Source organism: Macaca fascicularis, chromosome 4, assembly GCF_037993035.2.
Source record: "Macaca fascicularis isolate 582-1 chromosome 4, T2T-MFA8v1.1".
Taxonomy (NCBI): domain Eukaryota; kingdom Metazoa; phylum Chordata; class Mammalia; order Primates; family Cercopithecidae; genus Macaca; species Macaca fascicularis.
In genome coordinates this window covers 84183695-84209769 of record NC_088378.1, presented here as the reverse complement: position 1 = coordinate 84209769, position 26075 = coordinate 84183695, and the positions used below count along the sequence as shown (strand labels likewise).

The 26075-nt window shown below is 37.0% G+C and overlaps 1 long non-coding RNA gene across 1 annotated transcript; it reads right to left on the bottom strand.

Moving 5' to 3' along the window:
• Positions 1-996: 996 nt before the first annotated feature.
• LOC135970414 (uncharacterized) lies at positions 997-22630 on the bottom strand. The gene is made up of 3 exons (XR_010586092.1): positions 22173-22630; positions 4883-4992; positions 997-1189 (listed from the first exon to the last, which is right to left on the bottom strand). It is a non-coding gene; the product is annotated as an uncharacterized lncRNA (long non-coding RNA).
• Positions 22631-26075: the final 3445 nt, after the last annotated feature.

Sequence of the window (26075 nt, the reverse complement as noted above, 5' to 3'; positions counted from 1 at the left end):
TTGTTTCTATACCATGGTCCTGTTGACCAGTTATTGAATCTCTATTGCCTCCTGGTTCTTGCTGACTTGTTTATGGGATATCTCAGGATAGTCATTTGAAACCTTTCATGATTATCTCACAAGGAATAAATTCATTAACTGTCCTTTATTTTGAAGATTAATTGGTTCCTAGGAAATTAACAGTGGAAAGATGACATTCTATAGGGGAAAGAGAAAGAATGTAAATTTAGGACCTAGAGAAACTTTGATGCCAGCCACCCATCGCTGGGGGAGCAGTTGTGGTGGGCAACCTTATCCAAGATGCAATCTTTGTGAGTCTCAGTTTGTCTTCATGTAAAAAGACAGTAGATACAAAGAACCTTCAGAGAACTTATAAGTAGGAGATACTTTTGTAAAGCACAAAGCGTACAGTCTAGTACAAAGTAGGCATTCAAAAAAGAGTAGCTATTAGTTTTTTAAAATTACGCTTAAGAACATTATATTTTTAATAACACACTTAAAAGATATATGACATGCTTTTGAGAAAAGGTGAATGGCAGTGAAAGTAGTTCACTAAATACGAACCCATGGTAACCTATTTTATTTTTCTATTTGCCCCTGAAGTGGATACCAATGGCATTTAAAATCACCCGAGGTCAACATATCCCTGTGATAGCCTCAAATAAGATAATATAAAATACACTTTAACTTTATTTTGGGGGAATTTTTAGATCTTTAAATATGACAAGCCTGATGTAAAGTGAAGAAAGAAAGAGACAGAAGTAGCAGACCCGCAATTTAAAATACAACAATGGAAACCAATGGAGAAGTAGATCTTTTAGAACACAGAAGAGCTGCCAGAGGCTGAAGGTTCTGCAAGGGATGATTTTGAGCTATTGACTGTGAATCAATTCTCAGAACATACATTCTGTAACAGGAAGCTTATTTTAAACGTATTTCTCATTTTTAATTCTTATAACAAATTCAAAACTTTGTGATTATAATCACTCTCTTGTTTTAATCCCCCATTTTCCTGGAGAAACACAGGGCACTATTTGTGAGCAAGATTTATCACCTTATTTTCTTGCCGATATATTCAGTATAAATGCATTTTTATGTCTGCATTCCCAGAAGTGGTTTTCTTTTCTTTTCCTTTTTTTTTGACATTGACGATTAAGAAATGGCGAAATGACACCCAGGCTTCTTTTTCCTGGTCAAAAGGAGCAAAGTACATATTAGTAGTGACTACCTATTTTAAAATCCCCTTTTTCTTTGTCTGTCGAGCTGTCTGTAATCATCAGAGTGGAAAATAACTTTGAAAGCTCAAGCTCAGGGAAAAAAGGAGATTTAGTGCCTCAATATGGCAAAAGAAGTGGCAGTCAGGAGAGCTGCTTTTTTGAAACGTAAGTTTTTACCCAGGGTTGTAAAGTTCTACAAAATGTATGACCACATAGTGCAAATTCCAGATTGGCCTGCTTGACCTACAGCTTTTCAGGTAAATTTTGCCACGTGGATAGCTAGGGATAGAGCAGGTGGTTAGTCAGAGCGAGAGCGAGAGCGAGAGCGAGAGAGAGAGAGAGAGAGAGAGAGAGAGAGAACAGAGAGGGGGAGGGGTGGGGAAGGGAAGGGAGGAGAAGAGGGAATAGAAGAGGAGGAGAAGAAAGGGGAGAGGAGGGAATAGGAGGAGAGAGGAGGGCCAGGAAAGGGAGAGAAAAAGAAAAGAAGGGAAGGGAGAGGGAAGGGTGGGGTGGGAGGGGGCGTGGGGCATGGGAAGGTGAAATTTACTTTAATCCAAAAAATCTGAAAGGCAAACTTGAGTCTGGCTCAATTCAATTTCGTTAATGACTGCAGTCTGTTTGCCTCAGCAAATTCACCCTGTATATTTTGTGCATGAGAAATAGTGCTTCCTGTTTTCTTTTGTTTGCTTTTCTTCCATTTCCCTCCATGATGTTCATTCTGTCATCTGTGCCAGACACTGTGAAAATACCTTAACATTCCTTGCAGGCCTTAAAGATTTTTAAAATTTTTTTTTTGTATGTTGAACTTAATCTTTTCCAGCTTCTTTTCTATTAAGGTTGTATGGAGGTTTCAGTTATTTTTCTTTGTATTTCTTTTATCCTGCTGTTGCATTTGTAGACACACTGTCTCGTTGCTCTCTAAGATGTGATGTATTATGCATGTCTTTTCTAGTGGATTGGGGTAGAAAAGCAAAAAAGAACTGGTGAGCTAGAAGAGGTCATACCCTCTGAGGAATGTCCACCAATGACAGTGCTGACTGGCTGCATGGATAGTCTGGAGGGGACTGGCTTGGGTGGGAGTCAGAAAAGAACATTTGTTTTCTTTCATCCAGGAGCCTGAATGAAGAGCAATTTTTCTGTTTGTTACAGTGATGGGTAATTTGGAGCACTTCCCTTTGCATGAAGAAATTTGCTATTCTAATCAAAATCTCGTCCCTTTCTACAAACCATTATAAGATACTTATGAAAATAGGCAGATTCAGATTTCCTGTTTGAATTTTTGTCAGCTCTCACTTTTATGCTCATTTGCAGAATCACATAACTATGAAAGGCCAATTAGCTCTAAGTCCCCAGAAAGTGACAGAATAAATTGCTTTCTTCCTAGCAAATCAAGAATAATATTGTGGGTGCAGTGCAAAAGTGTCCACCCAGAGATTTCAGTTCATTTTATCAATCTAATAGAGTGCTTTCGGCCTGTCTTCTGTGACTCAGACTTCCCGTATCCACTTTCCTGTCAGGGCTCTTATATAACACTTCTCTACTTTTGTGTTGAGATAAATCTGTAAATTTAAGCGGTGCATTGGTCAAGATGCTTACTGTGGAATAGATCTCTTGCCTCAGTCAAAATTTATTGAAGTCAAATCAAGGAATTTAGAGAATTCTCTTTAGCAAGGTTGACTGCAACAAGTTAATATCCCTAAATGCAGCATAGTGGGCATTTGAGATTTTTTTCCACAGAGGGTGGCTGGGATGATATAGCTGTTATCTGCAATAGCTGTGCAAATATGACTGGAGACCATAACATAATTGAGGTTTTCAAAATCCAGTCTCCTCAAAAGATTTTCGGCAGATTACAGCTTCTCTGAGGTACTGCTCCTGCACATGATGTGGGAAAGTTGCTTTCTTTCTCCATATTTCTCTTTGTGAATCTTCTCTACTTCTTAAAGACTTTACCCCTAAGTTGTCTTGAGTTACTCCACTATGCTCAGGAATCTCAGGGCAGCCCAAAGAAAAGAAAGGCAATTATTTCAGCTGTGGACAACCATTGGGCAGGGCTTATAGGAGCTCTGGGGAAGGCCATTCCCAGTCACTTGCAGGACTAAGATTCAAGGTAAGTTTTATCACTGAAGGAACAATGCGTCTTTCTTGTTTTACATGCTCAGAGTCTCCTCTGAAAGACCCCTTGCCGTGTATCGTATTGCCATAAGTATTATTCTGGTGCTTTAGAAGGGAGGACAGCATAAGCAGGGGCTTGACTTGGAATTAGTGTTGAATTATTTTGTTTTCTGAAGTCCACTGAAAGATGATGAATTGCTAATCATGTCTTGTTCACATGTTGCACCTACATTGGTATAAATGAATTGAATTCAATCAGTGCTATTAAAATGAATGAAATAGTTATTCACCATAATCAGGCACTTAGGCTGCAATTCAATTTTTGTTGTTATGGAGAATGGATACAGGATATTTGAGGAGTTTTGTTCTGGATTCCCATGGGGTTACATACAACATTTATATTAATACCCAATGAGCTCGACATGATTAGTGTCATTGCAATGAATTCCAAAGGGATTAATGAGGATTTAGTATTCGTAGGGAGCTGTTGCTATGCAGAGACTGCCATTGTACAATTCTAAGGTGGCCTCATTTTGTCGGAACTTTTGGATTAGTGATACTCAATACAAACATCTGTACACTGTTATAAGATTTACATTCTTCCCCTTGTTAGAGATGACATTGCTAACTCTACTGCACTACTGGGGCTCATTTAATCTAGCAGTCATTTCAGCAAGCACTTCATAAAAAACAATTATTGAATTAATTGTGTGGCTTCCAGTTCAGTATTCATTTATGGTATCCCTTCCACCTGTAAACTCCTCTCCCAGTTGCCTTGTAGAGGTAAAACTGGATAATTTCACAACCTATAAAATATGTGTTCTTTCTGTTACAACAAAATCTATGACAAGAACTCCACTGGTAGAGAACACACAGTTCTGGTATCATTTTGTCCTGCTTTGGGGAAATAAAACCTTGTCAACTTATCAGAGATAAGTTCATTCAAACTCTGCCTACCTTTCAGCTGTCCTTCCATGAAAGAACTCCTTCACAAACCCTCCCACAGAAATTCAAAAATTCACTGAACGTTTTCTTCCTTGATTTATTTTTAACTACATCAGAAAAGAAAAGCGAGTACTCTGAAGCCTGAACCTATTTATATAAAGGAGGAAAGTGTTTAATCTTTCCAAATTCTCACACTTTTTTTTTTGGACTGGAGCTTCTAAGTTGTACTTTTGTTTTAATTGTTTGTATTTCCCAAAACTTCACAAGGTTGAGCTGGGCACCTTTGTTTCTAAAGTTTATATTTAACCAATTTCCTAAAATGCGCACTATATGTGATGAGAGAAACGAGCTGCAAAGATGAACCAGACTGGCAAAGAGCAGTCTTGGAACTGAAATGTGTGAGACTAGAGCACAATAAATTTAGGAATGCACAAATGAGGCCCTTTATTTGATTTCTAAGTGATTTGAAACCTTAAACAGCTAAGGCACAGCATCAAGCAGCTCACTATTTCCATGTTTGACTTTTTCTCTTGTATCTGCAGACCCATAGAGCAATCACGCATCCATTTCATGTCTTTAATACAGATAACATTTATCCTACTTACCTGACAACTTAAGGTGTAGATTAAACATCCCCTCACCCTAAAAGAATGTGTTACTTATTTTAATTGCATGGTTTGAATCCAAATCAATTATTCCCGTGTAGAGGCTGTATCTGAGGGTAAAATGTACATGGTTAGGAAAGTGTGATGGGGAAGCTACATAGAAACAAACCTAGGGAGCTAGAAGAATCACATGGGAAGTTCCACCTAAACAAAACTACATTAGTATTTCAAAAAAATCAATGGGGATTGATGCAAAAAAATTTAATTCCTGTAAACTTTTGAATAACTCATGACCCGGTGGATGGCAAGCTTTAGGAAATGGCCTCACTACATTAAATGAACAGTGATCACATGCATCCAGGCACCACCTGTCAATTCTAGCTGGAATTCACAACCACCATTATTCTGTGTTACAGAGGGATACAAGGGGACAAGAATGTGGACCCCTCACATGATTCCTAATGATGCTTAGTTTAAAATACAGTCAGAACACTAGGGAGACTTCAGGGGATGATGGAGCTGTTTTGTATCCTCATTACCATAGTTATACCAATCTCTACATGTGCTAAAACACATAAAACTGGCCTATACTACAAGGAATCAATTTTACTATAGGTAAATTGAAAAATAATAGTACAAAGAGTTACAGTTAAGCTACAGTTTAGGGTAGTTCTGTTGCATGTCACAGAAGAAAAAGAGGGACTCAATTGATAGATTAACCCATTACCGAAAAACCTAAGAGAAAAAGTTTACGTATTAAGACGTAGAAATAGCAATTACCTTTTCAAAAAAGACACTAAAATCACGAAAAAGTGAATGTGCAAAGTTATTTGTTGGGATGCTCAATCAGCTTCTGAACAAAAGCTGACTCCCTAGCCAGGTGTTCAGGCCTCTTATGATATGCTCCTAACTCATCTTTCATGCTGCGTCTCCCTCTGCAAGCCCCAAAATAATTTATCCACAGTTCAGAAATCTCAAAAGTTCTGAACACTCAGTGTTCTTTCATAATTCATTTAGTGGTCGAGCCTGATGTCAGTGATATGAGACTATTTGTTTTTATGTCTGTCACTTAGTGTGAATAACTTGCATGTTGCTATAGAAATACCACTTATTTGATTACTAGGTGCTGCCTAGATCCCACAAGGTGTGTTTTAATATATAGCATGTGAACGGAATTCCCTTTCTAAAATCTGAAAAATTCCGAACTCTAAAACATATCTGATCTCAAAGGTTTCTGGTAAAGGATTAAGGACTGTGTTTTCAAAAGACTGTTTCTGAACAAAACAGATGGTACCACCTACTTCTAATGGCATGTTTCATATGTTTATGCTTTAGCACCTTTGCTAATATCACTACCTGTGTCCTGGATGTACAGTTCTTCTAACTGAGCCATATGAAAGAAAGTTTTAATGCCATTGCCTCCAAGAAGCCTTCTTTATATATCCCAAACTGACTTGTCAACTCTTTCTTTACTGATTCTAACGTTTTATTTCCTTTTACATTGTAATTGTTATGGCAACACAGACTTCTTTGATTAGCCCTGACAGTCTGGGGATGGTTATCACTGCAGCAGAGTTTGCACAAAAGATGTGGATTCATAACTAGTATTGAAATCAGAATATCTCTGGAGCAAAGGTTATGATCATAGCTACCAGGGCAAGGATGGAGACCAATGCTCCTGTGTCAAGGCTAGAAATAAAGATTTGGTTGAAGCTGAGAACTTACTCTGGTGCTTGGCAGGAACAGGTTGGCATAAACATGGAAAACCTGGTAAAAACACCTATAATGGGAAGACTAGCCACTGTATACTGGTTGATTACCCAATTGATTACCAGAGTCTGTGCAGATATATTAGAGTCATCATTTCATCTAGAGCTCAACTTTTAGAGTAGTTATTATTATCTCCGTTTTAGAAATGGGAGACTAAAGTTCAGAGAGGGTAAGCTTGAGCAGTGTCACGTAACTAGTAAGAAGCAACGCCAAGATTTAAACTCAGTCTCTCTAACACACTGGTCCTTGTTCATAATCCCTAAAGAATATTCCTTCAGTTTGGGCAAGCAGATAACAAGGATATGTTCTGTTGAGATAGACACTGGAGTTGAGGACTTAGGACAGCAATTAGCATGGTTTTTAATGCATGGTATTTTACCAGTGGTGTAGTATGGCTAACTATGATCTTACATTTAGCAGCACTGGCGTTTTTCTTCATGAACTCTAAAGCTGCACACTTCTTTAAACCTTACAATTCTCCTGTCTCTTAGAATGGATTCTCTACTTCCAACTTGGGTAGCACATACACCTAAGACTGCTTTTTATGTGACATGAATTCGTGACAAAACACAAATTTTCTGTGTTTTCTTCAGGATATTAACTCTTTTGGGGTGCTTGAGCCTGATAGAAAGTGTAGTATATTGATTCTTTTCCCCAGTAGTAAATAATACAGTATCCTGAATATAATAGGAAATAAATAATTGTTTATGAAATAAATTCTTGCTAGCAAAGATTAGTAGACATGGGCAGCTTGATGGAACATATTGTTGTTGACATCTATTTCATACTATGAGGCAGTTTATATTTTAAGCTTTGCAGATTTCAGAATAATGTTTAGCTATTTATAAACATTCAAGAAAGAGCTAATAAATTTTATCTTTCTTCAGCTGGGAAAATGTTGGAAACCACATAAATTTTCTCAATATTATTTTATGATTTCTGTAGACTGAAGGATTTTTGACGTGTGGGATCCAATGGGAGAGCATCCCAATAGTGTCAACAAAAAGCTGACATTCTATTTTCTGCTCCATTCAGCCTTTCATTCTGAATCCTATCTGTGCAATCTGCAACTTTCACCCCAGGAAAGGAAACTGTAGATGAATTAATGAGAACGGAGTTAGCATCGGTCCCTCTCAACAATTTATAGCAAGTAAATTAAAATCACCTGTTGGTCCAGCACATTAGCGTTGCTGACTCTTTGCTCAAACCTTTCAGGATTAGTTTAAACTCAGAGGGATAAATAGACCTAAATAAAATGTATTTATTCATCTTTCATTTCACAAAGAAAATTGTAGAAATAGTTGAGAATGTTTTCTATTATATCTAGCTTTTCCTCTTCTTGAGAAGCAGAAAAAATGTAAAATATAAAAGGACATGAAACTCTTCTTTTGTTCTGCAATGTATAAGACATATTCGAACATAGGCTATTCTTTTATTAATCAATAAAAATTGATAGTGGAAATATTTTCTTAGGTAACCACATCTACTTTTTTACTGAATGCTTAGGAGGTTGACTTTGGATCTCGTTCAACTTTTACTTTAGGGACCAGCCAGACAAAAATCCTGGGTTTTTCCACGTTGTTATACCAATATCTGTAGTGAAGATACTTGTGTGATCTCTGAGAATGGACTGAGGCAGCTAATTCTCCCAGGACGTCTTTGAAGCATTATGGGTTATACCAACTACTCTCAGTGCTGCCTGTGGTGATCTGACTTTACTTAGAGACACGGAGCCTCAGGGAAAAAAGATTCTTGAATTGCACCTGGGCCCAGCTGTTCCCAAGTAGATCCATTGATTCAGAAATACTTGAGAATCTTTTAAAAGTACAAATTTTAGAGCTCAGCCCCTACCTACATTTTTAGAATCTCCACAGTCCTGGCAAATATATCTATTTTTAAGAAGTTTTCTAGATAATTCTAATAAGCAGCCAAGTTTGGAAGTCAATTGTCCAATCCAGACCATAATTCATTTATTCTGCAAATGCTTGTTAAGTCTCCATAGCTAATGGTCAACCAATGTATGATTGGTCGACTAGTCCAAGAGATCATCTGCTTGAGCCTCTAGTTTGCTCAAGGAATCTGAATATTTAATGTTTAATTAGAACACACTCAAACCCACATCTTGCTTATATTGAGAAACCCAGACTCTACCACAATATCTTTGAGGATTACAGAGGGATTTACATTTTGCCTAGTCGTCTACATTTCAATTCTCTGCTTTTACTCTATCTTGATTTATACCCTGTATTTCATTTTTCCTTTCCTGCATAATCCTTTCCTACATCGCATCACCCTACAGAGGCCACTGTCCAAATCTGTCATTTTCCAATGCTGACAAAAGTCTTTGGGTGGATTCCCTCACCACTTCTTATTCTTCAATATCCCACCTTCCCCAAATAAATTAGTTTTACTTTGCTATATGTAGAACAATTTAATTCTCTTCATCTGACTCCTCAGAGGGCTGCCACTTACAAGTGTACTGGTTGTGTACTGCACAACTCTATCAGATGCCATTTGTATTAGAGTCTATGTGAGTGACAGCCTCTGGTGTTGAGCAATTCTCAACCTCTCTGGACATGCATGCATGGGGGCTCTACCTTTTCACTAGTCTGCCAGTGTTCCCAGGCTTATTTTATCTCTCTTGCCATCATTTCTAAATCTTAACCATGCATTCTGGTTTGTCTATGTCTGAAGCAAGACTATAGTTATTCAGTTTACAGGAGAGCTGTTGGAATTCTACCCTTACAGTGTTTTGAAACCACCCCCCACCATCATGTTGTACTTGTGTTGTAGTCCTCCTTTGTACTATTTTTACAGTCTTCCCTTGTGCTCTCTGACTACATGGTTATTGTATCCTTTCTTGTTATAAGACAGTGTCCATTTATAGATCAGGATGTGATGCTTATCTTTAAGAAAATATCCCTGAGGTGGGCTCTTACACAGGATAGAGATATATAGGGAGTGCATCTGAACCATTATCTGGTAGTGAAAGGATTTATAGAGAGTCAAGGGAGGTGGTGAGTAGTTCAGCAGTGGGACTATGGCTCAGCTCTGCTGCCTTCTACTCTGGCAAGCCCTGCAGTCCTGGCAGACTGAGGTACAAGGTGATATCTGAGCAAAAGGAACTTGTTAGAATTGGAGACAGGGCAAAAACCAATCTAACAAGAAGACTGACTATACTAAGACACTGAGACATTTAACCTGGGATTCCAAATTTCTCTTATCTGAGGACAGGCTTGATTCTGGAGCTGAATGTTTAGATGAATGTTAAGTGACAATATCTGTGCTCTTCAATTTTGTAGCCACTAGCACAGTAAGAACTTGAAGTATGGCCAGATGTGGTGGTTCAAGCCTGTAACCTCAGCACATTGGGAGGCCAAGGTGGGTGGATCAACTGATGGCAGGAGTTTGAGACCAGCCTGGCCAACATGGTAAAACCCCCATCTCTACTAAAATTTTTTATTTTTTTTTTTAAATAGCCAGGTATTGTGGTATGTGCCTGTAGTCTCAGCTACTCAGGAGACTGAGGCACGAGAATTGCTTGAACCAGGAAATGGAGGTTGCAGTGAGCCAAGATAGCACCACTGCACTCCAGCCTGGGCAACAGAATAAGACTGTCCCCCCGCGGAAAAAAAAAAAAAAAAAAAAAGAACTTGAAGTATAGCTTCTCTAAATTGATGTGTATTCTATGTGTAAAATACACATCAGATTTTGGTAATTTTTTGGGAAAAAAATAAACTATCTCACAAATAATATTTTATATTGCTTATATTAAAATAAATATTTTTGGTTAGGCCTTATCCTCACTCTTAATCTATACTGGTTTAAATAAGCTATATAATTAAATTAATTTTATCTGTTTATATTTTTGTTAATGTAGCCACTAGAAAATTTAAAATTAGATGTGTGACTTGCATTATATTTCTACTGAAGAGCACTGTTTTATATTATGAAGGAGTGAAGCTACAGGAACTCTGATACAGCCTTTAATTTTTTTAAATTACTGTTTAAATTATTTCTCCTCTATCCCCAATATATGCATATTTACCATTTGTTGAGTATTACCTATTTTCCAGCTGGTTTATAACAGTAATCCTCATAACATGCTTTACAATAGATGTTATTATATCAATTTTTCAGAGAAAAAGAACTGCTTCTTGGAAAAAATAACAATATATTATAAGAGTTATTACTTATGGAAGACTTGTGAGGCAGGAATTATATTTATAACACACACATATATATGCGTATATATGTGTGTGTGTATGTGTGTAAATACACATCCAATTCCAATTTTACACATTTTATACATTTTTAGAAAAATAAAGTTCAAAAAAGTCAGGCTATTTGTCCAAGGTCATGCAGCCAGGCACAACTGAGCCAGGTTCCAATTGGTGCTGACTCTGGAGTTTCTGATCTTTCCATCATGTATACTGATGAGCAAATCATATTGTTTGCCAAACATTATTATTTTTAAGAAGCAATTATTATTTTTAAGAATCAATTAATACAAGCAGATAAAGAGACTGGCTTTTATTTTATCAACTATGTGATTATCACTGGGTTGTCACTGTTTGAGGTGGAATTAGTGGTGCCCCACTCTCACTATCATTATCACATAGGATGTGTCATTGCATACCTCAAACAGCTTTTTTGCCTTAGCGCTCTCCTTGGCTGAATTAAGTTCTGATGACAGGCTCATTCTGGCCTCACCCTCACTCTTCACCCCAGGGCAGCTGTTGCAGGTGTATAGCCATTCTGGAACATGGTGTTGCTATGTGCTGGCAATAGCAGCAGCTATGGGGGAGAAAGCATCTATTGCTAATCTAGCAGCAGTAACTAGTATCCTTTGGATGATGAGGAGTCCAGGGTCAAGTACTTAGATGAGTAATCTAACCTGGGGGCCTCTGGCTGGTGGTGGTGGTGATACGTGCACTTGCTTTTATGTCTCCCTGGGGTAAAGGCATCAGGAAAGCCCTAGCCTTCCTTTTGATGTGGATTGGCCAGTCAAGGAGTCCTAAAATTAAGCAGTAAAAGAAATGCCCTATATTGTCAACCTAAGTTGAAGTAGCAGGACCTATTCGTCCATAATAATATATAGGCTATTAAGGCAAAGAGTAATAGTGGATGCTACATGAATATCTGCCACAAGCTGGCTTTTGTGTCAGATACTTTACAGATATTACCTCTAATGCTCACTACAACTTTGAAACCTAAGTACTACCATCACTACGTGAAGAAAGTAGGATTCTAATGCTAAAGACACCCAGAGAGCCTCGGAACGGTGTTTCCAGCTTATTGGCTTTCTGAAATAGTTCTTGCTTTTATTGTGCAATTGATTTTTACCAAAAAAGGAAACTTTGAAGGAGGAGCAATTGTAATGGATGTTTATTGTTTTTGCCTTTGCTTCTGGAAGTATAGTACCATTGTTATAATTGTCTGAAAGTCAGAGTGCAAGCTACCTGAGTTGCTCTGGGGATATTAAACAAACAAGCTGCAAAGAAAATCTGGTTTCTTTTTCCCCTCATATTAAATTATGGTATCTATATTTCACACATCTATATAAATGTATAACAAGCAAAAAAATTATAACAAGCAAAAAAATTATTTTTCAGTCCCCTATTCCCACTTACCTTAGTTATTATGTGCAAAAACACATTGTACTAAAAGGGTTTTGACTTTTACTAAGTTTCAATTTTTTTTTTCTAAATAGAAGGAAATTGGTAAATAGAAGAAAAACTTGGAATTGGAAGACACTGTTTAGAGTAAAATGAATGTACAGAGTTAAACACTAACATTATTAAAACAGCACTGATAAGTAGCCAGATGATAAAACTGAAGACAGATTGATATGTTTTGAAGTGGAAAGTTATTCCACAGATAGCATCAAACTAAGCAACTTTAAAGTATATGAAACTCACAAATGCTGAAATACTATAGTAAAATTACATTTGGGAAATAAAAATAAATGCTTTGGCAGATATCTAAACTCCAAAAGTTACAACTATAACATACAAAGAACAAATGCGGGCTTTACGATGTTCTTAATACACAATAAATGAAATTATTTCTAATATGAGTTGTGTAATACTATAAAATTTACTTTTCCTATGGGTTGGAAAATGTAGTTAGCATTGTACACATGTAAATATTATTTGCTACAAAGGGGAAGATTTTAGAGCAAAGTTACTGAGGCTTTTTGTGGAGTTACATTACATCAGCTAAAATCAAATCTCCTCTTATCTGCTGCTGCAAAGACCCATGTAGCAGAAACTACATTCAAATATGTATTTTTGGCCTCCTTTCCCTTCAAAAAAAGGGCTTCAGCATCTGACCTGATTTTGAATCCTTGCATTTTCCATCTGCGTCATCAGTGATAAATAACTCAATCAGTCCAAACCTCAGTTGTTTAAAATGAAAAATGGGTATACCTTGCCTATTATATTGTCATGAATATTAAGTTCAGTAACTTTGATACAATTCCAAACAGTTGAAATGTGACAATATTAGTTTATTTCTTTTTTTTGATCACTTCACTTATGAAAGTGAATGGAAATGGAAGTTAACTAAGTTAAAGTTATCTTCTTATGGTTCTGGTTATCAAAAAATTCTAGAATAATTTAAAATATACAGCAAGATTGGGACCATCTGCTATTTTAAAGCTTTTCTAGAATGTTTCCTCTAAAACATAATATTTAGAGACACTTAATATCCTCGCCAATTAATTGTATAGAAGATTTGTATCTGTATAAAAATGCCTTGTATTTTTAACTCTTTCTTTAATCAATCATATATTTGTAGCTTGTTCCCTAACTAGATTACAAACTACTTGAGGTCAGGGATTACTCCTAGTATTCTTCTATAACATCACGTTTAGCACCTAGTTTGTGAGCAAATTCGCTAATCATTTCTTCTAGGAAAATAGAAATAAAAATGTGTGAGTTGGACACATGTTTTAAAATTCTATTTTCCAAAGAAAATCTGTGAATATTTACTTCTATTCAGTAAATCTCACTGCCCATAAAATTAACTACAAATTGTTTGTCAAGGCTCATATCCAGAAGGGTACTTCACAGGATTTTTTTTTTAATGGTTTTAGGTCTTACATTTAAGTCTTTAATCCATCTTGCATTAATTTTAGTATATGATGATGTTATAGTGGGTAGATAGTTAGATACGACCTGGACGGGAGAGGGCTCCCGCTACACACACACCAGGAGTGTTGGGCAACCATGACGTGATGGTCAGGTGGTTGTTAACTGTTTCTCTAAAGTAATAATTGGTCACAGCTTGTGCCAGGGAAAGACGGCCTCCTACTAGATAGGAAACACCTGAAACTGATCAGCAACTTCCCAATAAGGTCTCAGGAGTGGGAAGAGGTAATGCAAGATCCCGGAAGTATGCCAACATATAAACCCCCAAGACAAAAGGTCAAGCTTGGCGCTTAGTTTATCAAGTCACCCTCTTGGCCCTCTTCCAAGCTGTTCTTTCCTTGTTTTCTTTTCTTTCCTTCTTTTCTTTACTGTTCTAAAGCTTTTTAATAAACTTTCATTCCTGCTCTGAAACTTCCCTCGGCCTCTTTTTCTGCTTTATGCCCCTCCGTTGAATTCTGTCTTGGGAGGAGGCAAAGAGCTGAATTTGCTGTGGACCTGTACAGATACACTGCTGGTAACTCGAGGTAACTTGGATCTCTGCCACCCTAACAACAATAGGTAGGTGTCCAGTTTCATTTTCTGCATATGATTAGCCAGTTACCCAGCAGCATTTATTGAATAGGAAGTCTTTTCTTGATTGATTGCTTGTTTTTGTCAACCTTGATGAAGATTGGTTGGTTGTAGGTGTGCAGCTTTATGTCTGGCTTCTCTATTCTGTTATATTGATCTATGTCTGTTTTTGTATCAGTACCATGCTCTTTTGGTTACTGTCATACTCCATTCTTCAGTGTCATTGAATAATTATGCAGAGTGTTCCTTTTCATGAAATATTCTGTCTCGTTGCTACCTGTTAAAATCCTACCTCATTCTTCCAAGCACATCCCAAATTTGGATATTGGCTTTTCTGTGTTTCTCTCTCCTCCAAAAACTCATTGCATTTTGACTTTATTAAAGAGCTTTTAGATCACACAGACCTATACTGGACCTTAGAGATAACTATTATAAAACTATCATAGTCAACTAAATATACAGAAAGCAACATTCTATTTTGCCACTCATATGACCAATTATGGATCAGAACGAGATTTTTGAAAGGTTGTCCCTGAATCGTTTTTCACCTCTTGCTTTCTCTAAGCTTGTCTTCTCACTTTATTTCATTGACTTCATCTTCAATCTCTGATATCCTTTCTTCTGCTTGATCGATTGAGCTATTGATACTTGTGTGTGCTTCACAAAGTTCTTGTTCTGTGTTTTTCAGCTCCATTAGGTCATTTATGTTCTTTATGTTCTTCTCTAAAATGGTTATTCTAGTTAGCAACTTGTCTAACTTTTTTCAAGGTTCTTAGCTTCCTTTCATTGGGTTAGAACATGCCCCTTTAGCTTGGAGGAGTTTGTTATTACTTACCTTCTGAAGCCTACTTCTGTCAATTCATCAAACTCATTCTCTGTCCAGTTTTGTTCCCTTGCTGGTGAGTAGTTATGATCCTCTGGAGGAGAAGAGGCGTTCTGGTTTTTGGAATTTTCAGACTTTAAATTAGACTTTGCACTACATACAATTTTTGATTGCTTAAAAAGGCTTCACTTTACATTTCTGTGTAATATTTTGTTAATGTGAATCATATTCAGTGACAATCATTATAGCAAGTTTAATGTTATGTAATAGGTGTGTTTCTATATTAAAAATACTTTTACAAATAAAATCATTTTATTGCAAGTGAGTTTTCTTTAATTATGGGAAGTAAAATGTATATTATATTGCAATATTAATAATTAAAACTTATCTGTAGAGAAAATTTGGGGTTTCATTGATTATCATTTGTTCTAAAAGGAGATCTTGATTGTTATAAAATTGCATTCTATGTTAAGATTTTAATTTGCTCACAATTAATTACAAGAGATTGTCATTTATTATGGATAAATAATATTTCTTTATACAATAAACTCAATTTTAAAGGCTGAATTTTTTATATTGTATCTTATTACTGATAGCTTAATTCTGTCTTCCAGTAAATTCTGTGCTTACTACTTGTTACTGTTGCAACTTCTTGCTTCCTCCTCCCAGTAACCACACCTTCCAGAAGTGTGGTCTAAAATGAAAAGGTATAAATTGTGAATTTCATCATAGAGATTCTATCAAAAGTTTGTTGAAGACTATAGCTATTGTCATTGTGTCACATAGTTGTCATGGAAACTAGAAGTTAAAGAAAAAGACATGGTCCATGCTTTTGGGGGTAATATATAAAAATATATGGTATCTCAGGTGGTAAAAAATAAGTGCTACAGTGAAATAGAAAGCAAGATGGAAGATGTAAAGAATACTGGTGTGGTTGAGAATTTATATTTGTATAGGGAGGTTAAAGAAGCCTCACTGAAAGGTGACATTTGAGTAGAAACCTTAAAGAAATTCAGGCACAAGCCATGTAGGTGTCTGGGGAAAAGAATTCCAGGCTAAGGAATCAGCAAGTGCAAATACTTGATGCAGGAGCCTACTTGGAATGTTCCTGTTCGAGGATTCAGAATAAGGCTACATAGCCTGAGTCGAGCATGTGCGAGAGTGGGAGATGAGATCAGAGAATGGTATAGATACACCATGTGTGTAGAGCATGAGGCTCTTGTTAGCTTGTATAATGACTAATTGTTCATATCAGTGAGATTTGAAGGCAGTGTGGAACTTTGAAGCAGAGAAGTGCCATGATCTGACTTACATTTTAAGTGGATTACTCTGGCTGCTCCTTTCAGAACAGATTGCTGTTAGAAATAGGGAAAGCAATTAGGAAGGTCTTTTAGTAATACAGGTGAGTGGGAGATAATGACAGCTTAGATTTGGGGTGGTAAAGTAGTAGTGGTGAGAAAAAGTTCTGCATGTATTTTGAAGGTAGAACCAATAAGATTTCCCAAACATAGGATAAGAATAAGAAAAATCAGACTCCTCTTTGGCCCAAGCAATTGGAAGAATGGGCTTCTCATTTACTGAGATGAAGATTGTGAAACAAGGAATGCTTGTTTGTCTGTTTGGCGAATGATGAGAACTAGGAATTCATTTTTAGACGTGTTAAGTTTGAGATTCAATTAGATTTCCAGTTGAAAATGCCAAGCAGGCAGTTAAATATGTGAACTTGAAGTTCAGAGAGGTGTCCTGAGCTAGAAACATAAATTTGAAAAATATCAGTGTGTGGATGAATTTAAAGTCATGAGACTAGGACATACTATTTAGATAGAGGAGAAATAAGGGAATAAGAATTTAGACACAGCTCTCTGACATTTAGAGGGCAGATGAGGAGTAACTAAGGAGGTGGAGAGTCAGCAGGTGTCATTCTAGAAATCAAGTTAAAAAAAAGCATTTCAAATGCTAATGAAGTGTGTCAAATACTACTAAGTAAGACAAGGACTGAGATTTGACTATTGCTAATAGGAATGCAAGGTCTTTTTTTTTTTTTTTTTTTTTTTTTTTTTTTTTTTTTTTGCTTTGATGAGTGCTATCGCTGTACAGTGGTAAGAATTATTAGAGTAAATTTAAAAGTGGGTGGATAAAATGGATTAGGATTTTGCAAAACAAGCAACTCTTCCGAGCACTCCTGTAAAGGGAAGTGGAAAATGAGGCATTAAATGGATCTTTTAGTGGGAGTTATTTTATGTTTGATTGATGATGGGTATGATTCCACAGAGGGGAAAAATTTGATAAGTCTGTAGTGAAAAGAGACAATTATTGGAATCATGTAATTGAGTGGGAAGGAAGCGATGGGTTGTAGCTACGTGAAGGGAGAACCAGAAGGTTTGTCTTAGAGTTTTGGGGAGATCATCCAGAATAACAGATTGAAGCCTGAGTGTGTGGGCAGGGAGCCTGATCAGTTGGCAGATATGGCAGTGGAATTTATGGTGGTAGGAAACAAAATCATCAGCACAAAATAAGACCTGGGAGGGAAATGGTAGGGTTTGAGGAGGGAGGGAAAGCTCTGTCACCTAGGAGCAAGTGAGATGGAATAGGCTAGGGAAATGAATTTGGATTTCTAGGAACGACCAAGTGCCTGCTTGTTTGTATCAGAAACAGCTATCTGTTCACCAAAATCCATGTTCTCCTCTTCTTCCAGGACACACAAACAGCACATCCAGAGCTCCCTTTCAATTAAGGGAGGTCTGATAACTAGAATGTAAGTGGAAGTGATGTGCTACACTTCCAGGTCTAGCCTCAGCAAACCTTCCACGAGCACTCCTCCATTCTATTTTTCTCTCTAGCTAATGCCAGATCCATCTTAGAAGTCCACAGACTGAGGAGAGCAGAGCCTTTATCAATCTGGTACCCCAAATGAGTGCATGGAGAAAGGCTTGCTCTGTTGACCTTTCCACCTACGTGGTACAGTTACTGACCAAGAAATCAACTTCTGTACTTGCATTGCTGTAATTTTTCAGTGGGAGGAAGGTGGAGTTCATATCCCAGAGCTATTAGAGTTACTCCAACTAATTGGTCTTTGTTATGTTTCATTCTTTCCTTGTGTTTCTATGTTTTATTCACTTTTTTCTTAGTTTCTTTCTTTCTTTAGATTTTTAATTGACACAGTAATTTCTTTTTTTATTATACTTTAAGTTCTAGGATACATGTACAGGACATGCAGGTTCGTTACATAGGTATACACATGCCATGGTGGCTTGCTGCACCCATCAACCCATCATCTACATTAGGTATTTCTCCTAATGCTAACCCTCGCCTAGTCCCCTACCCCTGAAAGGTCCCAGTGTGTGATGTTCCCCTCCCTGTGTCCATGTGTTCTCATTGTTCAACTCCCACTTATGAGTGAGAACATGTGGTGTTTGGTTTTCTGTCCTTGTGTTAGTTTGATGAGAATGATGATTTCGAGCTTCATCCATGTCCCTGCAAAGGACATGAACTCATCCTTTTTTATGACTGCATAGTATTTCATGGTGTATATGTGCCACATTTTCTTTATCCAGTCTATCATTAATGACACATTAATTTCTAAAACTCACAAGTTTAGTAGAAGAAAAATAATAGAAAATATGTGCTGTATAAGTAAAAATAACTAATATAAAGAACACATTACCCTATATTTCATATTATATATATTTATATTTTACATAATATATTTATGTTTATATATTAGTTACATAGGGCTTCTATAACAAAGTACCAAAAACTGGGTGGTTTAAGCAACAATGTATTGTTTCACAATTCTGGAGCTAGAGTCTGAGATCAAGGTGTTAGTAGCTTTGGTTTCTTCTGAGGGCTGCTGGGGAGAATCCGTGGAGTTCATCAGCTCAGAGATACGTCATTCCAACCTCTGCCTTCATCTTCACGTGGCATTCTCCCTGTGGACCTGTCTTGTCCTTATATCGTGAAGACACTATGCTGGATTACAGCCCTAGCTAATGACCTCATCTTAATTTGATGATCTCTTTAAAGGGATGATGTTTAAATAAGCTCACCAAATGAGGTACTAAATATTATACTCTGACATATCTTCTTTTGGGAGACACAATTCTACACTTAACAATACTCTACTGGGAGGTCCAATAGCAGAAGCGAGGGAACACAGGCTCTTGAATATTTGAGAATTAGGTTGGAATCCCAGCCCTGCCACTTACTCTTCTGTGACCGAGTCCCAGTTATTTCAACTTTCTGAGTCACAGTTTCTTCTTTTGTAAAATGGAGATGGGGACACCCACCTCATCAGGTTTTTGTGAGAGTTAATTATTAGGCTTTCAATAAATGGTAGTTATTAGTCAGTTATGATGTTAACATGCCAAATAAATAATTGCTTTGATTCAAATGTGCATTAACATACTCTATAGTTGCTATAGAAATAGTATAGTGCTAAGGAATAATCCTAAATTTGTCATTAAAAAAAAATCCAAGTAGCCTAAACCATCCTAATTTAACACATTGATGTCATCATTTTAAATATAATCTTGACCGTGAGGCTCACAATCTCAATTTGTTCTTCATTAGTTGACATCTGTACTTGGATGCTTGTCCTTAGCTGAGTTTTACTTGATACGAAATGATAGATATATCATGGGACTAACTACTTACTTCAAAGTCATGTTCTTTCGTGATTTGTGTTGAAATGAGTCCATTGTTTGCAATTGAAAAGCTACTCACAGGACTGAAAAGCCCCCCGAAAGTTTAGAATTCTGAGAGTGGCTCTGCATCTGAGGAGCATACAACCAGTTCCCTTTTAGGTGTCACCTTGTCCTTGAAATTGAGAACCAGCAGATTTTATATAAATGGATGATTCTTTGATACTCAACCATTCTTTATTCAATCTCTTCACAGAATAGTAGCTCTAAAAGCACGTTCATTCTTCTCTTTTTTTCCCTTTCTATTTTTTTTTTTTTCAACTTGTAAGGTTTATTAGTTTTCCCACCAGGATGAATGGAGCAAGAGACAGCTGCTGAACTAATAGCAGGAACATCTGGTTGTGTTATTAGTTCAGTTACTGCATATACCTGTGTCTGTTCACCTCTAAATGAACAAGTTTGATCCTTAGATACAGATGCTAAAACAGAAACAGAATCAATGGAAAAGCAAAAGAAATTACAGAAAAGAAATGAGTCTCATAACTTGGAAATGAATGTGGGTAAAGTAAGAGAAAATGGTGAATGGAGTTTATAAAGCAATTGTAATATCGAATGAATCAGGATATGATTATCAAGAGAAGTGAACCGAGAAGTGCCCAAGCATTTAAAGGGAAACGGGTATATCTCCAGACATGTTACACTGCCTTTTTTCCAAGTGGATTAACACGTTGGCATACTATATAGCCCCTGGCAGCATTTTTCCACTTACATTTTTCACCTGTCACTATACAATTTGTTTCAGACTTAGCTTTTGGAATTAACTTAAAATGCATTCTGGGGCTTCCAGTAAGGGATAAAAGAGAAAAACAGCTGACATGAAAGTCACCACAAATCATTCACAGCTCTAACGGCGCTGCCCATGTCCCATTTTCTATTTACCAAGCTGAGTGCTAAGTACATCCACGTCTACTCTACACATTTTCCTTAAAGGGGCTATAAAATGCTTGTTGAGCTATTAGCACTCACTATAACCAGGGTTTCATTAAGGAGAATAGATACAGAACCTGAAGATGTCAGTCATAAAACTCCATTCAGAGCACAAACAGTGCTTAAAAGAGGCAGAAGGACAGCAAAAAAGAGAAGATGGTGTATGGCCATTAGGCTGGGGTGGGAGGGGGAGAAGCAGAAAGGAACTGAAGCAGAAAATTAAATGGTCTGATACTGACTTTGAATAATAGCTCTGGGTGACCCTGAATCTTACTACTGGAAGTGTGGGCATATTAAAATCCTCCAGTTGTGATCAATTTCCCGTGTGCTAGGTATTTTCCCCTTCTGCATGCACTGTTAGGTGAGTAGGAAGAAGTCAGTTGTTTAGAAAACTCTTGGAGGCTCTGTGTCCATTTTATATCCTTTGTAAAATCTGGTGATTTCCTCTCCTTTCATTAACTCCTCCAGAAACACTGGTCCTCGTGTGGGTCCTTCACTCATCAGAATCTAATTATTGCCATCTACTTTTGTTCAGCTGTCCGGGCATAGTGCTCAGAGATCACCACAAGGAAAATCAGAGCTGTGGAGGTGTTTGTTAGCAATGCCAGATACACCTCCACCGGGAGGTTATTTTCCCCCATTTTGATTAACGCTTCAGTTTTAAAACTGCCACCCTTTTTCATCAATTATTTCTCCCTATAAATTACCACAAAATGAGCCTCTTCCTGAATGGTTGAAGCTTGGTGTTTAGGCTTTGATGCCTTATGCTTACTTCATTCTAATGTTGGTATTAAGATAAGAACAGTCAGTGGCATCTCTGGCTCTTCCAAGATTTTACATGTAGTCATGGCTCAGCTATTCTTTTTCTACTTAGAGTATGATTTTTCCTAAAAATGAATTTCTTTAAGATAATATAAAAGGAAATAATTCAAGATATCCCTAAGGAGAGAAGATGTACCCTTCATATAAAAGTGGAGGGAAAAAGACCCTGAGTTGGATTTTTGCTTTTTAGTTTCTCGGGCAATAGAGCCCAGCATTGTACTCTTAACATCTTTCCCGATAGTTACGTCTGGTAAACTAAAGCATAAAAACTGGAAGTCTAGCATTTCTGAATGTCTGAAAGGTAAGTGGAACACTGAAGCTAGAACAATCAGCTTTAAATATTATTTTAGTAATGTTTTAATATTCATCCTTCTTGGATTATACAGAATGAAAACAATATATTGTCCATATTGAGAATAATACGTAAATCAAAAAGGCTACACAAGTTACTACATTATAATAGGCAAAAAAAATAAAGTGACTTTTTTTTTTAAACTCCCAAGGAGACTAACAGATGTTCTTACATTTCTGCTTTCTTCTCTCCACTGTGTCTGGAACCACTTCTTTTCTTCAAAGATGACGTTTAGGCCATGGGAATAGTGAGCAAGTCCCCAGAACCCCTCTATGGAGGGTGACTGGTTCTTTTGTCACTGAATGGGCTAAATTAGTACCCACTGTGTTAGCTTCCTATTGCTGCTGTAGCAAATTGTCGCAAACCCCTTATTGACTTAGTACAACTTTGTTAATATTGTTGAGTTCTGGAGATTAACAGACCAGCGTGGCTCTCACTGAGCTAGAATCAGGGTCATCAGAGCTACATTCTTTCCTGGAAGTTCTAGGGGAGAATCTATTTCCTTGCCCTTTTCAGCTTCTAGAAGCTTCCCACATTTAGTGGCTCCTGAATCCCTTTCATCTTCAAAACCAGCAATGGTCAATCAAGTCTTGCCCTGCTTCTGACACTGCTGCCTCCCTCTTTCCCCTTTAAAGTGATTGTGATTACATCTTGCACTCCCAAATGATCCGATATAATCTCTGATTAGCAAACCTAATTCCAACTGTAACCTTAATTCTCTTGTGCCATGTGACATAACATATTTATGGGTTGCAGAGATTAGGATGTAAACATGTCATTGGCATTTTTTGGCCACTACACATCCCCTCATAGAGGCCAGAATTAAAATAGAAATGTGATCAACTTTTGAGTCGTTCTGGAAATTTTCAGTTACATGAAACTGAGAACTATATTATTTGAAGTTAACTGTTATTCAAAAATTATATTAAGTGCAATTTAAATGTATAAGTAACTTCACCTTTGGTTTACATAATGCTGTGTCATGATTTTGGAGTTGAGACTCAGTAGGATGAAAGGAAAGGAATATGACTTTGAGATCCAGAAGGCCAGTATTCAGATTCCAACTTCATGGCTCACTGAGCTTTTGATTCCTAATTGTTACAATGGAAACAAAGATGTCTGCCTTGAGGGATGTAGAGAGGATGAAATTATGCACACAAATAAGATGTCACCTAGTTTGTATTAATAGTGATAGCCTACATACCTCTTATGAGAAGTGTAAGACACATGGTGGGTGTTTGGTAAGTGTTGTTGCACCCTTTGATATTCAGTGTATAAAAAGTGGCACTTAATCATCACCACATTCTAGAGACCAAATCTAATCTGAGACTCTAGACCACAAAACACAAATTTTGGGTCTGGGTTCAAGCTCAATCCTGGCACTAGTTCCATTCTTTGGTGTCAGTTGGTCTTGATGAGATTATCATGGAGCTCAGGTGTGGCATGTGTGGCAAAATTGAAATTTGTCCCCAGTTGTGTGACACCTGGTTCATTCCCCATCAGTGATTTCAGTCAGGTAACAAAACCGATTTTCAGCCAACCCTGCCAAACTGATAACTTACTACTTCTAAATTCTCTTTCTCTTATCCTTTTTTATAACCCCACTGTTAAATACAGCATGAGGAGTTATTATCTTGATTGGGCTATATAGGAGAAATGTACTTATAATGTTGCATAATTCAAATAAATAAAGATAGATATATAATAATGCATGGAATGCATAATCTGATATGTTATATGTTATTTAACCCAATATCTTAGATAAGTAAACAGTACATTAGACCTGAGATGATAATAAGCTATCATATTCTGCTATAAATAATTTCTTTAAAAAATTTTTTTTTAATTATACTTTAAGTTCTAGGGTACATGTGCACGACATGCAGGTTTGTTACATATGTATACATGTGCCATGTTGGTGTGCTGCACCCATTAGCTCGTCATTTACATTAGGTATATCTCCTAATGCTATCCCTCCCCCCTCCCCCCACCCCACAACAGGCCCCAGTGTGTGATGTTCCCCTTCCTGTGTCCAAGTGTTCTCATTGTTCAATTCCCACCTATGAGTGAGAACATACGGGAAAAGACTGGTATGACTGGTGTGACATATGTCATAATGACATATGTCCACATTCTAATACCTGGAACCTGTAAATGGCAAAAGGGGGTTAGAATTGCAGATACAATTAAGGTTGCTAATCTTCTGACCTTGAGATACCTTGAGATGGGGAAATTATCCTGTATTACTTGGGTGAGTCCAATCTAATCACATGGCTATTTAAAAGTGGTAAAAGAAGAGATAGAAGAGAACCAAGGGGATGGTAATGTGAGAGGGACTGGACCCACGGCTGCTGACTTCGAAAATAAAAATTATATGATCTCAGGAATGCAGGTAGCCTCTAGAAACTGGGGAAGGACAATAAAACAGATTCTCCCCAAGGACCTCCAGAAAGGAACACAGCCTGGCCATCACCTTGATCTTAGTCCAGAGAGATCTTTGTTGGACTTGTAACCACAGAGCTGTAAAATAAATTTGTGTTGTTTTAAGTCACTAAATTTGTGATCATTTGTTATAGCAGTTCTAAAGGGCTAATGCACATACTTTATCTATATCTTAATTACTATGGTAATTTATCGATTCAGTAGCTTAATCAAACTATTACATGATAGTAACTTAAAAAATATATTTTGTTAGTGTCACATTAAATACTATTCCATTATTATTTTAATTAATACATTTCTTCCAAAATTATATGCTTTATAGACAAGGTTTTCATAAAATCATATATATCTCTAACCTTTTATAACAGGTTGAGGTATTATAGAAAACTTTAAAGGGGACTTTGAATAAAATGTATTAAAGTGTAGGGCATTGACATTACATAATTGTATGCAAAGAACTTTATTTCAGATCCTTGTGACAAATTAAAAATGACAGTCACATTTGACCAGAACAAATGACATTCATGTTTTTCAGATGGAAGAAAAAAAAATCAATTTACCTTTAAAAGCCATTTACTGCCTCTATCACACCTACCATCTAGGTTATTAAAATTTTAAAGTTCTAAAACTCTGTAAGATTTCATGAAAACCCAAGACACTGTCTCAAATATGTATCATTATGAGGTAGGAAGACAGTGATTTCTGGTGATATCATCTGATTAATCATTCTGTAATCTCTGCCAAGTACATGCCAAGTATTTTAGAAAATTAAACATATCCCTTCTTCCCATCCAAAAGGGAAACTGAGGCAGGTTCAAGACCATGTATACTATTCCAGATCATTGAAGACGGCTGGGTAGAAGGGGGAGTAGGCCTGTGTCTGTGACCTGTAGAGCCTGGATTTTCTGCTTTGCGTAACTGCAGTGTCTCTTCTGTGAAATGCCTTCTTTCTCCAAGCTCTCATGTAACAGTCACACTGTTGTCCATTCCCTTTTACTTTCCACTTCAAAAAAGACAAATAAGGACATGGAGGGAAGGTAAGTGAGAAATACTTCAAAGTCAGTTTTCTGCTTGCCATGGCCTAAACTTATCTCTCTGCTCCTGAGAGAGACTTGTTGGAAGACTGAGGTTTGACTTGAACACTTAAGAATGTTCCAAGAGTGTGCTTTGTAGCAATGCCCCTGAAGAAAATGAACTCTTACTCCATGAGCTGCTGTGAAGCAAGCAATGCACACAGAGAGGCATCATTCATCTTCTTCTGACTCCAGGGGCTTCTCCCACCAGTCTGTTTGACATATAAAATTTCCACCTCACTTGGTGGTAAAGCTGCCTGCTGCTTCCTCTGTAAGGGAAAAGTGGCTAGAGTTCTATAAAGTTAAAGAAGTTATTACTTCCATAAAAGAAAAGTACAGAGAATTGAGTGGGAAGAGAAGTAGGAAGAAGAGAGACAAACTAAACTTGGAATGAATGAAATATGGAAAAATAACTGAAATCTTACCATGAACAGAATCATTGAATAATCATACATATTTCAAGGACTTCTTTAAAAATGTTTAAAGATTGAGTTACCCCATAACAACCCAGTTTCTACAAAAAGGCTTGGACTATAGTTTCCACCTGTACATAGGCAGAG